Here is a 12,967-nt window from a genome sequence, read left to right as displayed (position 1 = left end):
TTATATATAGTTTTATAGTTTATCAGCCATGTTTAGGTTATACGCCCAATCGCCCCAATTAAATATTTGCTTTGATTTTGTATTTGTGACCTGAGTACGCATAAAGTTTGGAACGGGTATTTATTTTTGCTATGCCGTGCATGCTAATAAATTGAGCTTAGAGTATAGAGTGCTATATACACCGCAGTTAACCTAGGTCAAACCTCGGCCTCATAAAGCCGGTTTTCCACTACCGATATTTTTCGCGCGAAGCGACTTTATTCCTTTGTATTTGAACAATTTGTTCCAGATGGTTGCAGTTGAGAGCTCTGAAACAAAAGTAAAATATCGCTTCGCGTGAAAAATATCGCTAGTGGAAAAACGGCTTAAAGGTTGAGGTCAGACCGAGGCCGAACCGCGGTGAGACAGAGGTTAAACCTCGGCATAACTCGATCTAGTTGACAGACATTTCTTAAGATTTTTTCGATTTGGTTATTTGGTTCTTCTCAGCTTTTTCATAACATTTCTTCGGAAGCGAACGGCCACTGCGAAGATATTTTTTCCCTTGCGGTCGTTCGTGGTTTCTATCCGTCCACCGCAACCGAATCGCGACGACAGTGTTAAAGGCCTTAATTTCCGTCGTATAACATCAGAAATCGTTCTTTTCCTGGTAAGATAAGCGCTGTTTCCTACCGATCGCTGGTCTCACAGGCATCTGCATGCTGTGGTGACGTCAACGGCGTTAGCGGTAATTTTTTCCCTAAACAGGTAGAGTATCAAAGCGATACTACATAAAGAAGCTTGTTTTCGCTTGCATTCACACTGACGCACTGAGCGCCAAACTTGTTCATCTTGCTGTTTATTTGGGATCAGACAAGGTCGAAAGCATTATAAAGGTAGAAAAAGGTTGAAAGTTCTCGCTCAATTAAATGTAGCTATGTATATCAAGGGTGTATTCACTAAAGCGATCCACAGTTGAATATAAATATATGTGTTGTTTTTCTCGTTTCGTCTCATGTTTTATTTGTTGTGGTAAAATTTCTACGAACTGTTTACAGGTAAAATTAACTGCTGTGCTGTTGCTGTTGAATTAAAGTAAAACAAACCATGAAAGCAGGTATTTATTCGGATCTTATCGGCACATGATTTTTCCTCACATCGCTGTAATATTGAATTTTAGGTTTAGCCTGTTTAGACTTGCAAGCTGCGCCGTAATCTTCATGATCGGGTGTTATGTTCTGATTACAATCTATATAAGACGTTGACGTCAGAAAATTTTTGCTTTGTTAATAATAATTATTAATTTTATATTCTCAGGTCTCGTTTTTGTTCTGGCGCTAACCACAGTTTATTTGCTGTCAAATTCGCTTGTTGCGTCAAAACCAGGTATGTAAGTCTTTGGGGATAAATAAGTTCAGGCGGGATCGAATTCTCCATATTAAGATTAATGCCAACAAATTGTTTTAAAAGAGCTATAAAACATCAAGAATGTAGTTTTTAGAATACAGGCAGACAGGCACATTTCGTTTTAGCTCTATATATCTTTAATGGAATATGTAACATACAGTATCACTAGTATAATGTTGCTAATAAGATGTACATGCATAGACGGAACAACTCACATATAGCAATACTCAAAAATTTAACTGAGGAACACGTGAATTATTACTGAGAAAGACAACAACCCCTCGCAAATTTCAAACGAAGCAAAAATTTCCAAAGCTACCACACCTAATCACAGGGCTAAGGCTTGTAAGCTTAAAATTGTGTAATTCGTTGACAATTAAAATAAAAACAATCGCCATATTGTATTTCTCGACTTAAGAGACACTGAACTATAAGTAATCAACTGAAAATTGAGCCGTTACCGGCCTGCACTTCTAGCTATGTTAAGTTGTTAATTATAATATTTTTCTTCTTTCTAGAATTTTGCTATCTTAAACCAGACCCTGGTCCCTGCAATGGCTACTTCCCACGATACTACTCCGATCCCGATTCAAGCAGTTGAAGGATATTTATATATGGCGGCTGTCTCGGAAACGCCAACAACTTTGAAACTCTTTCTGAATGTTTATTTACGTGTGGCTAGTTAAAGGTTTGTCTATATAAGTAAAAAATATTATTAAGAAAAAAGAGATTGGCAAAACTCAACAGTTGAAGATCATTTAAATAGCATTGCCCGCTATTTCTTATTGTTTTTATTAAAATATAAACAATAAATATATATACATTACTTCATGGTTGGCGAGTGCGTACGATTTTTATATGCACGAGTTGCGAAGGATCGCAACTCGTGCATCGGGAATGACGACTGTCATTCCCAGTCGTTCCCAACTTGGCCTTGTAGCTCGGACGGTGGAGCATCGTTCTGGAAGTGCGAAGGTCGCGGGTTCGATTCCCACCGCGGTCAAGTAGAATTTTCTGCTTGCCCGGTTGGTTATACTTGTGCAGAAGAACAAATACACCTTACATATATATATATATATAATATATATATATATATATATATAATATATATATATATATATATATATATATATATATATATATATATATATATATATATATATATACAGTAGGAGGCAAAAGTTTGAGTCCAGTGACTGTATTTCTTTGTTTCAGCAGCATATATTAATATTCTACAGAAAACCTTACCGATAAGTGAACTAGAAAAAAGTAAACAAGTAAACAGAAAAATACATGCTGTACAACAACTATGAGATGTTATGATATTCATTTTTACGTATTTTAATGTGCAAACATGCATTTACATGTCATTGCTTAGTTCCCTCTTTTTTGCTCTTGAAATGACCTTTATTCTTGCTCGCATAGATTCCATAGGTTTTTTAATGTCACACGTTCAATACCTTGCCAGCATTCGTTGACCACTTGCCTCAAGTCAGCCTGGCTGGCGGGTCTGTGCCTCGCCCTCTTCCGGTTAAAACGGTTCTACAAGTGCTCCATAGGTTTTAGATCTGGAATATGAGGTGGAAAGCCATGACAACGAGATCACCAGAATGAGTTTGCTTCTAAACGATTTCTGGCACATAGAAGATGTGCATGTGCTTAGGGTGATTATCATGTAGTTAGACGTGCGATCATCTTTTGTACCAGATGAAATTCCATGTCCTTGAAGAATTGGATGATACTTTTCTTTAATTAGGATCCTATTATATCTTTCAATATTGCCAAACCGAGCATGACCAAAGCAGCTAAAAGTTTGCTTGAGTAGGATTTAGTTTCTTCGAACCTCTCCAAGGTTAGTTGCATACCACCTTTTTAAATTCTCACTTCTTCTGCTATCTTACGAGGAAAGAATCCTTCAATACTTAATGGAACTATTTGTCCTTGTGCACCATCACTTTGCCCTTTTTCCTACCCATCTTGGGCAGTGTAAAGGAATGAGAACTTTATTTTGTCATAATTTAGATCATTAGGACCAAAACAGTGTGCAATTAATATAGTTTACAGTACTGAAACACTAGCACGCATGTCTTAACTCCAATACGCTGCCAGGATTTAATACTGGAATTCTACAACGACTGGACTCAAACTTTTGCCTCCTACTGTATATATATATATATATATATTAATATATATATATATATATATATATATATATATATATATATATATATACATATTATATACAGTAGGGGGCAAAAGTTTGAGTCCAGTCGTTGTAGAATTCCAGTATTACATTCTGGCAGCGTATTCGAGTTAAGACATGCATGCTAGTATTTCAGTACTGTAAACCATATTAATTGCACACTGTTTTGGTCCTAATGATCTAAATTATAACAAAATAAAGTTTTATTCCTTTACACTGACCAACATGGGTGGGAAAAAGGGCGAAGTGATGGCGCACAAGGACGAATAGTTGCATTAAGTATTGAAGGATTCTTTCCTCGTAAGATCGCAGAAAAAGTGAGAATTTCAAAAGGTGGTATGCAACTAACCTTCGAGACGTTCGAAGAAACTAAATCCTACTCAAGCAAACTTTTAGCTGCTTCGGTCATGCTGAGTTTGGCAATATTGAAAGATATAATAGGATCCTATAATTAAAGAAAAGTATCATCCAATTCTTCAAGGACATGCATTTCATCTGGTACAAAGTTGATCTCGCGTCTAACTACATGATAATCACCCTGAGCACGTGCACATCTTCCATGTGCCAGAAATCTTTTAGAAGCAAACTCGTTCTGGGGATCTCGTTCTCATGGCTTTCCATCTCAAATTCCAGATCTAAAACTTATGGAACACTTGTAGGACCGTTTTAACCGGAAAAGGGCGAGGCATAGACCCACCAGCCAGGATGACTTGAAAAAACACGATCGCAATGCCGTTGCTTCCAAACGTAATGTTAGGAACAGCTGAGAACGACAACACGATAATCAAATCGAAAACATCTTAAAAATGTCTGTTAGACTGATTTTCGGCAGAGGTTCGACCTCGGTCTCACGGCGGTTTGATCTCAGTCTGACCTCGGTTCAACCGCGATCAGATTAGGTTATTTCTGGACAGTATATATTTCCCGAAGTATACAGGTTTATTACCTAGCTAATACTGCCAGACTAAGGAGCGAGCCTAAAGGTCAATCCTCCGATCTAAGTTTGTTAGCTCGTTAAATTCGGTTATATCACGTAGTCACATCTGCCTGCGTTTGCAGAGACACTTTCAAAATTACGAGTTAAGAGCTTCTCATTATTCTGTGGGCAGCACAGCGCAGCATAGCATAATTATATAATACTATTGTGTGACCTAAATTAATGCGCATTCTTTTCATATATTGTTACAGGATGAGAACGAAAGAAAGCGAGAATGAAGAAATTTTGATACGGGGGAATAACAGGGGGAATGTAGTTTGCTTTATTGGTCTACTCTAGTTTGCTATCGGTGTATTAGTACTACTCTTCTTTCTTATTATAATATAATAAAAAATGCTTTCACATCACCATTTGTAGTCCTTCTTACACCCATATGCTCGTTGCTGAGCCATGATGAGCGCGGTATTAACGCAGTATCGGTATGATACTGCTCGTTCGAACATTGTATTGTTTATCTCATATATCTGTGTATTAAGATACATATCGCGAATTATCTTGATTTTATAATAAGGCCGTTTTGTGCCATCTTATACATATAAGATGTCATCCCATAACAGGTTCCTTCAATTGTGGGCTTACGGCACCTCTTTGAGTCTGTTCCAAGCCTTTGCATTGAGTCATTATAATAGCATTCTTCAACCTTTCCTCCGACGTCAGTGTTGAAATTGGTAAGATACCAGACCTGACAACAGAGTTAAGTACTTCCGTCACAACATTTGAGCTGCAGTTAATGCACTATTGAACATTGTGGGACATGACTTCTATGAAGATTAAAGGTGTGCGGACTAATGCCATCAAAGTGCATTTCCATGGGGATAACATCAGAAATCGTTCTTTTGCTTGTGAGATAAGCGCTGTTTCCCGTCGATCGCTGGTCTCACAGGCATCTGCTTGCTGTGATGACGTCAACGGCGTTAGCGGTAATTTTTTCCCTAAGCAGCTAGAATATCAAAGCGATACTACATAAAGAAGCTTGTTTTAGCTTCCATTCACACTGACGCACTGAGCGCCAAACTTGTTCATCTTGCTGTCTATTTGGAATGAGAGAAGACAACATTATACAGTTAGAAAGAGGTTGAAAGTTCTCGCTCAATTAAATGTAGCTATGTATATCAAGGGTTTATTCACTGAAAGCGATCCACAGTTATAAATATATATGTGTTGTTCTTGGTGTTTTTTCCCGTTTCGTCTCATTTTTCATTCATTGTGGTAAAATCTCTACGAACTGTTTACAGGTAAAATAATTGCTCTGCTGCTGTTGAATTAAAGTAAAACAAACCATGAAAGCAGGTATTTATTCGGATTTTATTGGCACATGATTTTTCCTCACATCGCTGTAATATTGAATTTTAGGTTTAGCCTGTTTAGACTTGCAAGCTGCGCCGTAATCTTCATGATCGGGTTTTATGTTCTGATTACAATCTATATAAGACGTTGACGTCAAAAAATTTTTGCTTTGTTAATAATAATTATTAATTTTATATTCTCAGGTCTCGTTTTTTTCTGGCGCTAACCACAGTTTTTTTGCTGTCAAACTCGCTTGTTGCGTCAAAACCAGCTTTGTAAGTCTTTGGGGATAAATAACTTCAGGCGGGATGGAATTCTCAATATTAAGATTAATACCAACAAATTGTTTTAAAAGAGCTATAAAACATCAAGAATGTAGTTTTTAGAATACAGGCAGACAGGCACATTTCGTTTTAGCTCTATATATCTTTAATGGAATATGTAACATACAGTATCACTAGTATAATGTTGCTAATAAGATGTACATGCATAGACGGAACAATTAACATGTAGCAATACTCAAAAATTTAACTGAGGAACACGTGAATCATTACTGAGAAAGACAACAACCCCTCGCAAATTTCAAACGAAGCAAATATTTCCAAAGCTACCACACCTAATCACAGGGCTAAGGCTTGTAAGCTTAAAATTGTGTAATTCGTTGACAATTAAAATAAAAACAATCGCCATATTGTATTTCTCGACTTAAGAGACACTGAACTATAAGTAATGAACTGAAAATTGAGCCGTTACCGGTTTCAGGATATTTATATATGGCGGTTGTCTCGGAAACGCCAACAACTTTGATACTTCTACGGAATGTTTCGCTACATGTGGCCAGTATTTAAAAGGTTTGTCTATAATTTATAAGTAAAAAATATTATTAGGAAAAAAGAGATTGGCAAAATTAACTCAACAGTTGAAGATCATTTAAATAGCATTGCCAGCTATAAATTATTTCTTTAAATAAAATGTTAGCAATAAATATATATATTATATATAAATATATATATATATATATATATATATATATATATATATATACATATATATATATACATATATCAATTCAAAAATATATATATATATATATATATATATATATATATATTAATATATATATATATATATATATATATATATTGCCCGCTATTTATTATTGTTTTAAATAAAATGTTAGCAATAAATATATATATTATATATATATATATATATATATAATATATAATATAATATATATAATAATATATAATAATATATATATATATATTTATATATATATATATATATATATATAATATATATATTATATATATATATATACATAATATACATAATCAATTCAAAAAAAAAAATAATATAATATATATATATATATATATATATATATATATATATATATATACATATATATATATACATATATCAATTCAAAAAAGGTTGACTATTGCAGTTATGTATTTATGTATCTTGGACATTGAGCGCGCAAAGAACTTCGGGAATTTTCATGCGAATTAATGAACCACATTATTTTGTTGCAATGCCGGCCCCATAAAGTCAAGATCTACGCTGGAGAGCAATCTTCTTAGCCGAAATATTAGATATTGAGTTAGAACAAGTGAGTTTTTATCTGCAAATATCACAGTCAACAATAAAACGTTACGTAAGAAGGTTCAGAGAATTGGGATATGTCAACACAGCTATCATCGGCCGGCTATACAATTGCATATGTGTGTACAATTGCATACAATTGTGTGTGTTGTAGCTACAGTGGTTGTTATTGATGCTGTAGCAGCTGTAATTGGCTGCTATACACGAGAGCTATCAGCTGAGCTAACTACCTCGCGAGGCAGTTACCTATACCGTAAACTTCTGCACACGAGAGAAACTTGCTGAGCTAACAGCATTGCGAGGTCTTTAGCTCAGCTAGTAGCTCTCGTGTGCGGCAGGCTTAATTTGCGTCACTGCAGGGTCGACGTTGTTGGATTATTTCGTACTTAGCTATCCGTCTCTTTCTCCAGCAATATATATGTGGCTTAGCTAGAATGACTGCTCAATGCTTATCAACGGCGGACAGTTCCACAGCGAAGTTTTCAAGCAAATACTGATTGGTATACTTTGACCTCTGTTCGTGTTTTTTTTTGTTCGATAACTCGAATTTTACAATTAATCATATGTTGAACGAAAGCAATAACATTAAATAACATCCCGTGCAAAAAATTCGATTCCATTGTGTTTGCGCACTCATGGGCTCCGTATAATACTCAGGTATTCAAATTATAATTACAAGGTGAATTTCTCCTTTTTTTGAATACACCCTGTATAGTAACTCTCCTAACGATAGCCTTACGTCGAAACTTCAAGAAATTTTCTTGTAAATCCTAGGCAGTTGCTGAACCTATTTCATGAAATGATATAGCCTGTATTAAACATTAGAAAGTTGAGAAGAAATACAGTACTAAACTTTTCCCATAAATCAATTAATATTTAAACAAGAATTGTTATTCTCTTTTTGTAGATAACTGTGGTGCACAACTTCCAAATGTGCTTATTCAGTATTTTTGTGATGATAAAGAACACGAAATGAAACACGTTATGCCCCACGGAAACTCAAAAACCAAGTCTTCGTACCGGCGGGTACTATCAAGCACCAGAAAGCGAATGAAACAGTCCATACTTGACAGGGGAAAGACAGCGAAACAAACCCTTGATGAAGTGTACTGTACATCTAGCTGGAGACGTTATAAAGGCCAGATCGATTGGCCAACTACCAAGAGGGCCCAGCGATTTATATTATGCGAGACACTCTGCAAAGAATATGCCCGATTCTAGTCCGTTGCTTGATCAAAGTAAGAAAAGCGAAGCCAAGGAAACTAGTCAACCTGCAAGTATAGATAGTAATAACCTGAGATGGTAGATAGACACATGAGTTAGTAAGAACACATTACATTCTTGCAGTTGTTGATAATTAGGAAAGATGCCAATGGACGACTTGCGCTTTAGACTAATTTTTGATAGAAGTGACTAGAAGAAAATAAATCACCACCGCTGGAAAGATCTTACTTAAATTAGTGCAGATGCAAAGTTTGGCTGCAAAATTTTGTAAAATACGGAAAGTATAGCCATGCGAAGTTGGCATATTTTGTATACTTTTGTATTACGTGCGGAAATGTGTAACTAAATTAGTTACAAACTTCCAGCCATAATACAAAAGTATACAAAAATCGTCAACTTCGCATGGCTGTATTTTCCGTATTTTACAACAACTTCCAGCCAAACTTGGCAGTTTTACTAATTTTAGTAAGCTCTTTCAGAAAATGTCCTTTTTATCGTCAATGTAAGAAATTAGTCTAAAGCGCAAGTCGTCCATTGGTGCACAGGCAGCACACATATGTATTCATTGCTTATAATTTTAATATTTAGGAAAGTCTTAAATTATTTGATGACAACAGTGTATGTGATGAAGATTGCAAACATTTAAGAGAAAAGAACGCTTCTGGCAACAATCAAACACCTAAAAAGTGAAAATGAAAGACTTCGGGAACAAATCGAAAGTAGTGATGGTAAGCTTGTTCAAAAAGATTTGTCCAACTTTTAATCAAAATGTGCCACAAGACGGGTGATCGGCGGACAATCCATGATCCTGGTGCATTAAGCTAGAACAAGCCATTTATTTTGCCTTTTCCTCACCATTCATTAGCCACTCACAAAAAGGCAATGATTTTACTGTTATTCTGATTTCATGTTTCCTAGTCTTTGGCTAATGCATTTTAATTTTCTTATAGATTTAAAAGTTTCTTTGAGAAAACTGAAGAAGTATGTTGCATCCTTGGAAGGCTTTTCAAACCAAGCACCAAAATTTGGTTCACAACAGAGCGTACGAGCATACGAGCCTTCCGCAAGATTGTCTCCTTTGACAACCATGGATCATGGAAGATCGTCTCCTATCTCATGTGTCAAGCTCATCAACCAGATCTTCTCCCACATCGATGAGTGGTTTTTCAGAATTTGCTACAGAGGAACCAACCGTAATTGCAATTAGCGAAGACAACTTGTTGAAAGACAAAAGTAAGGAAATACAAGGCTGTGATGATGACAACTAGGTCCAGGAGTTAGAGAAGGACACATATGCTTCCTCAAAAATTTGTGGAAGTGACGAACAGTCTGGATTGGCTGATGTTATGGCAGATAAGGTAGGTCTTTCAAATGCACTGTAAATTGGAGAATTTTAAAATTTTACATTCTGATTTCAATACACGCAAAGTGGTTTAGGTAGAGTGTGTCTTGAAAATGGAATTATTAGTACCGTGGTTTAAAACATTTTGTTCATTGGATGACTTTACATTGTTTTTTTCACCTTTTTTACTAATTTATTGTATTGATTTATTTTCTACCAGGTTGTTCTGGACCAGGCTTGTCGATTTCAAAGAATGTGCTTCAACGAATAAAGACGAAGAAAGTAGGATCATTTGTGGCAAACCTGATGGGAGCAACACTCACAAGAGAGTACATGGCGACACACAGTTACAAAGGGCAGAAAGGGAAGAATGGGCAAACAAAGCCAAAGCTTGATACAAACTACACAGCTTCCCTAATAAGTAAGTTTTTGGTTTTGAGTGTATACGTAATCTTTGTATTGCAAAGACGGACTATTTCTGTTTACCTAATCAGCATTTGAAGGAAAAACGCAGTGTTGGCATATTTACTGATTTAGTAATTTAGCCCTTCTTTATGTTTTGTGTAGAATACGCCAAGAGTGTAAGATACACCGAACTTCAGCGGCCTGTTATTGACGAGGACATTGTCAAAGCTATCAAGTTTAAACTGAACAATGAGGAACAGGCGTTCAAAAAGCAACAAGAATAACAGTATTATGGCACAGGAATTTTTTGAACATATACTAAGAAAGGGTATCATTGTAGGAAAGTTTTTAGCCCTTTAAATTAATAGTAAATGCCTAAATTTCAAAACAGTAGTTCTTTTTTTATATTCTGCATTTATTATATACTAATAATAAAATCCCCTGGTACTAAAGACCGAAGTAAAGTAAAACGTAATTCCTTTTTTCGTTAAAATATCGTTTGATTATTGGCAGCATGACTAGAACTGTGTTAGCTTCGTGAAATTAAAGCTGCTTTGTGCAGCAGTTATTATTTGGGTAAACGTCAAAATTATTTTTTTTAAAGAATACCTTTTGCTTCCATGTAAAAACTATAGTTTCGAACAAACCTATAGTTTTTAACCTATAGTTTTCACTAAAACAACTATAGTTTCAGACACTGAAGTTTTATTCCAAAATACTACAGTTATTAAAACTATAGTTTCGCCTTTAAAAACTATAGTTTATTTTTGTAAGGGTCTAATGACCTGTATCTTCAATTGGCTACTGGAACTTAGCTAGACTCCTTAATTGGTGCGGTCACGTTCTCTGTAGGCTTTTCTCTCACGCCGTCCATCTAGCTTCTAACTCACGAGGCAGTTTGGCATCCCAGGGGACCTTAGCGTCACAACACTCGTGGTAGAGGAACTTTCCTTGCAGAATAATGGGCGAAATCAACCCGAGAGGATCATAAACTTTCGCGATCCTTCCGAGGACTCCTCGCTTCGTCGGACTTGCTTGGTCAGCAGGAAACTAGATTTTGTATGGCTTGAGCATGTATGGCTTAGGCGGCCAAAGGAGTGGAAATTCTGTCCCAAACAGCTTGGACCTCACACTATTTTAGGAAGACTAGGCGTAAATTATAAGATTAGATCAGAAAAGGGTCGAGAGTTCATGGTCCATCACGACAATCTAAAACCTTACTTTATGCCTACTGAGCAGGGAAAGTTTGCTTGTCCTGGTTTGTTTGTCTTGGTCAGGAATCGGGAGATTTTGATCGTAGTTTCTGTATCAACTTTTACCGTTTTCGGGACCAAAACTAATGTGAGAAGCAGGGCGCTTATATATAGGGCGGCGCAACGCGCTGATGTCGCGCTGATCGACGTGTGATGCGGAAATAGACTGGCACTAGCAGGGTTTTGAAGAATTCGAAATTTTGAAATTTGCGTGATGTTTTATATCGCCGATATTTTATTGAAAAAGTCCTTGTTATAGTTTGTAATTATTTCGTAAACTATAAAAGGATGCCAACGAACTTTCTGGATGTTATTTTGTGTTTGAAATGTGGTTAAATATGGAGATATTAGCGAAAACAGCATGGTGTTGTGATGGCTTCAATGGAGTGAAATTTTGAAATTGGGAGCCTGGCTAAGTTCCTAAAGTCTTAACCATGATTTTACGGTAAGTAAAAAGCTTTTTATATTATGTTTATATGATGAAAATTTAAAAAAAATCGAAGTTGATAATTTACTGGTAAATGATGCCTGAATATGACCTTTTTTAAGCTCAGCTTTTCGTTAGGATATTGTTTATTTTTTTGTTGATCAAAAATACAAAGTGACGAAAGTATGGTATCACATTATTCCTCGTATTTGCCTTAAAGTTTACCCAAAATCCAAGTGCCATGCCAATGAATTAGATGAAGTTGTTTGATCACTTTGATTATTCACCTCATGCTTGTTGAATACGGCGAATTGTAAATACGCGGAGCGCTTTTCGTGTTGGATAATTTCTTAACCTTAATTCCGTTGTTTTATGTTGTGATGAGTTTTTGTGATCGATAATTTGTCAAAACAACACGAATCAAAGTTGATAATTTAATGGAATTTTGGCCTTAAAGATAGGCTGGTAGATGAAAACACGTTCTTCTAAATCGAACATACAGCTAAAACCGATTGTCATGGAGATGCAAAGTACGTTGCGTAGTACTAGGTGGCGTCAGATTTTATTAGGCTGAATTTGTTTTGTTGTTTTCAGTCGGGTATAAATGTTTTGTATTTTTGTATAAAAATGCGCGATTTAAACGGTAAAAGGTGCGCGTCTGGGTTGTTATCTTCGTGTTCTAAGCGTATTAAAGGAAGTTTTGAAACAGATGGTCCTAATACATCTCCAACATTAATCACAACAGCAAGCGCAACTTCGTCTTTCATGTTGTCAACTTCGTCTTTCATGTCGTCAACTTCGTCTTCTGGTTCGTCTGTTTGTAATGAGAATG

The 12,967-nt window shown here is 35.8% G+C and overlaps 1 long non-coding RNA gene across 1 annotated transcript; it reads left to right on the top strand.

Annotated features, from left to right (window-relative positions):
- The first annotated feature begins 699 nt into the window (after window positions 1-699).
- Window positions 700-4,924, top strand: LOC114537878. Its single transcript, XR_003688651.1, has 5 exons — window positions 700-875; window positions 1,038-1,096; window positions 1,297-1,365; window positions 1,905-2,074; window positions 4,778-4,924. It is a non-coding gene; the product is annotated as an uncharacterized LOC114537878 (long non-coding RNA).
- The last annotated feature ends 8,043 nt before the right edge of the window (window positions 4,925-12,967 follow it).

The sequence above is a fragment of the Dendronephthya gigantea genome, unplaced genomic scaffold, assembly GCF_004324835.1.
Source record: "Dendronephthya gigantea isolate DGI-Jeju-01 unplaced genomic scaffold, DenGig_1.0 000168F, whole genome shotgun sequence".
Lineage (NCBI taxonomy): Eukaryota > Metazoa > Cnidaria > Anthozoa > Malacalcyonacea > Nephtheidae > Dendronephthya > Dendronephthya gigantea.
This window is presented reverse-complemented; position numbering and strand designations above follow the sequence as displayed.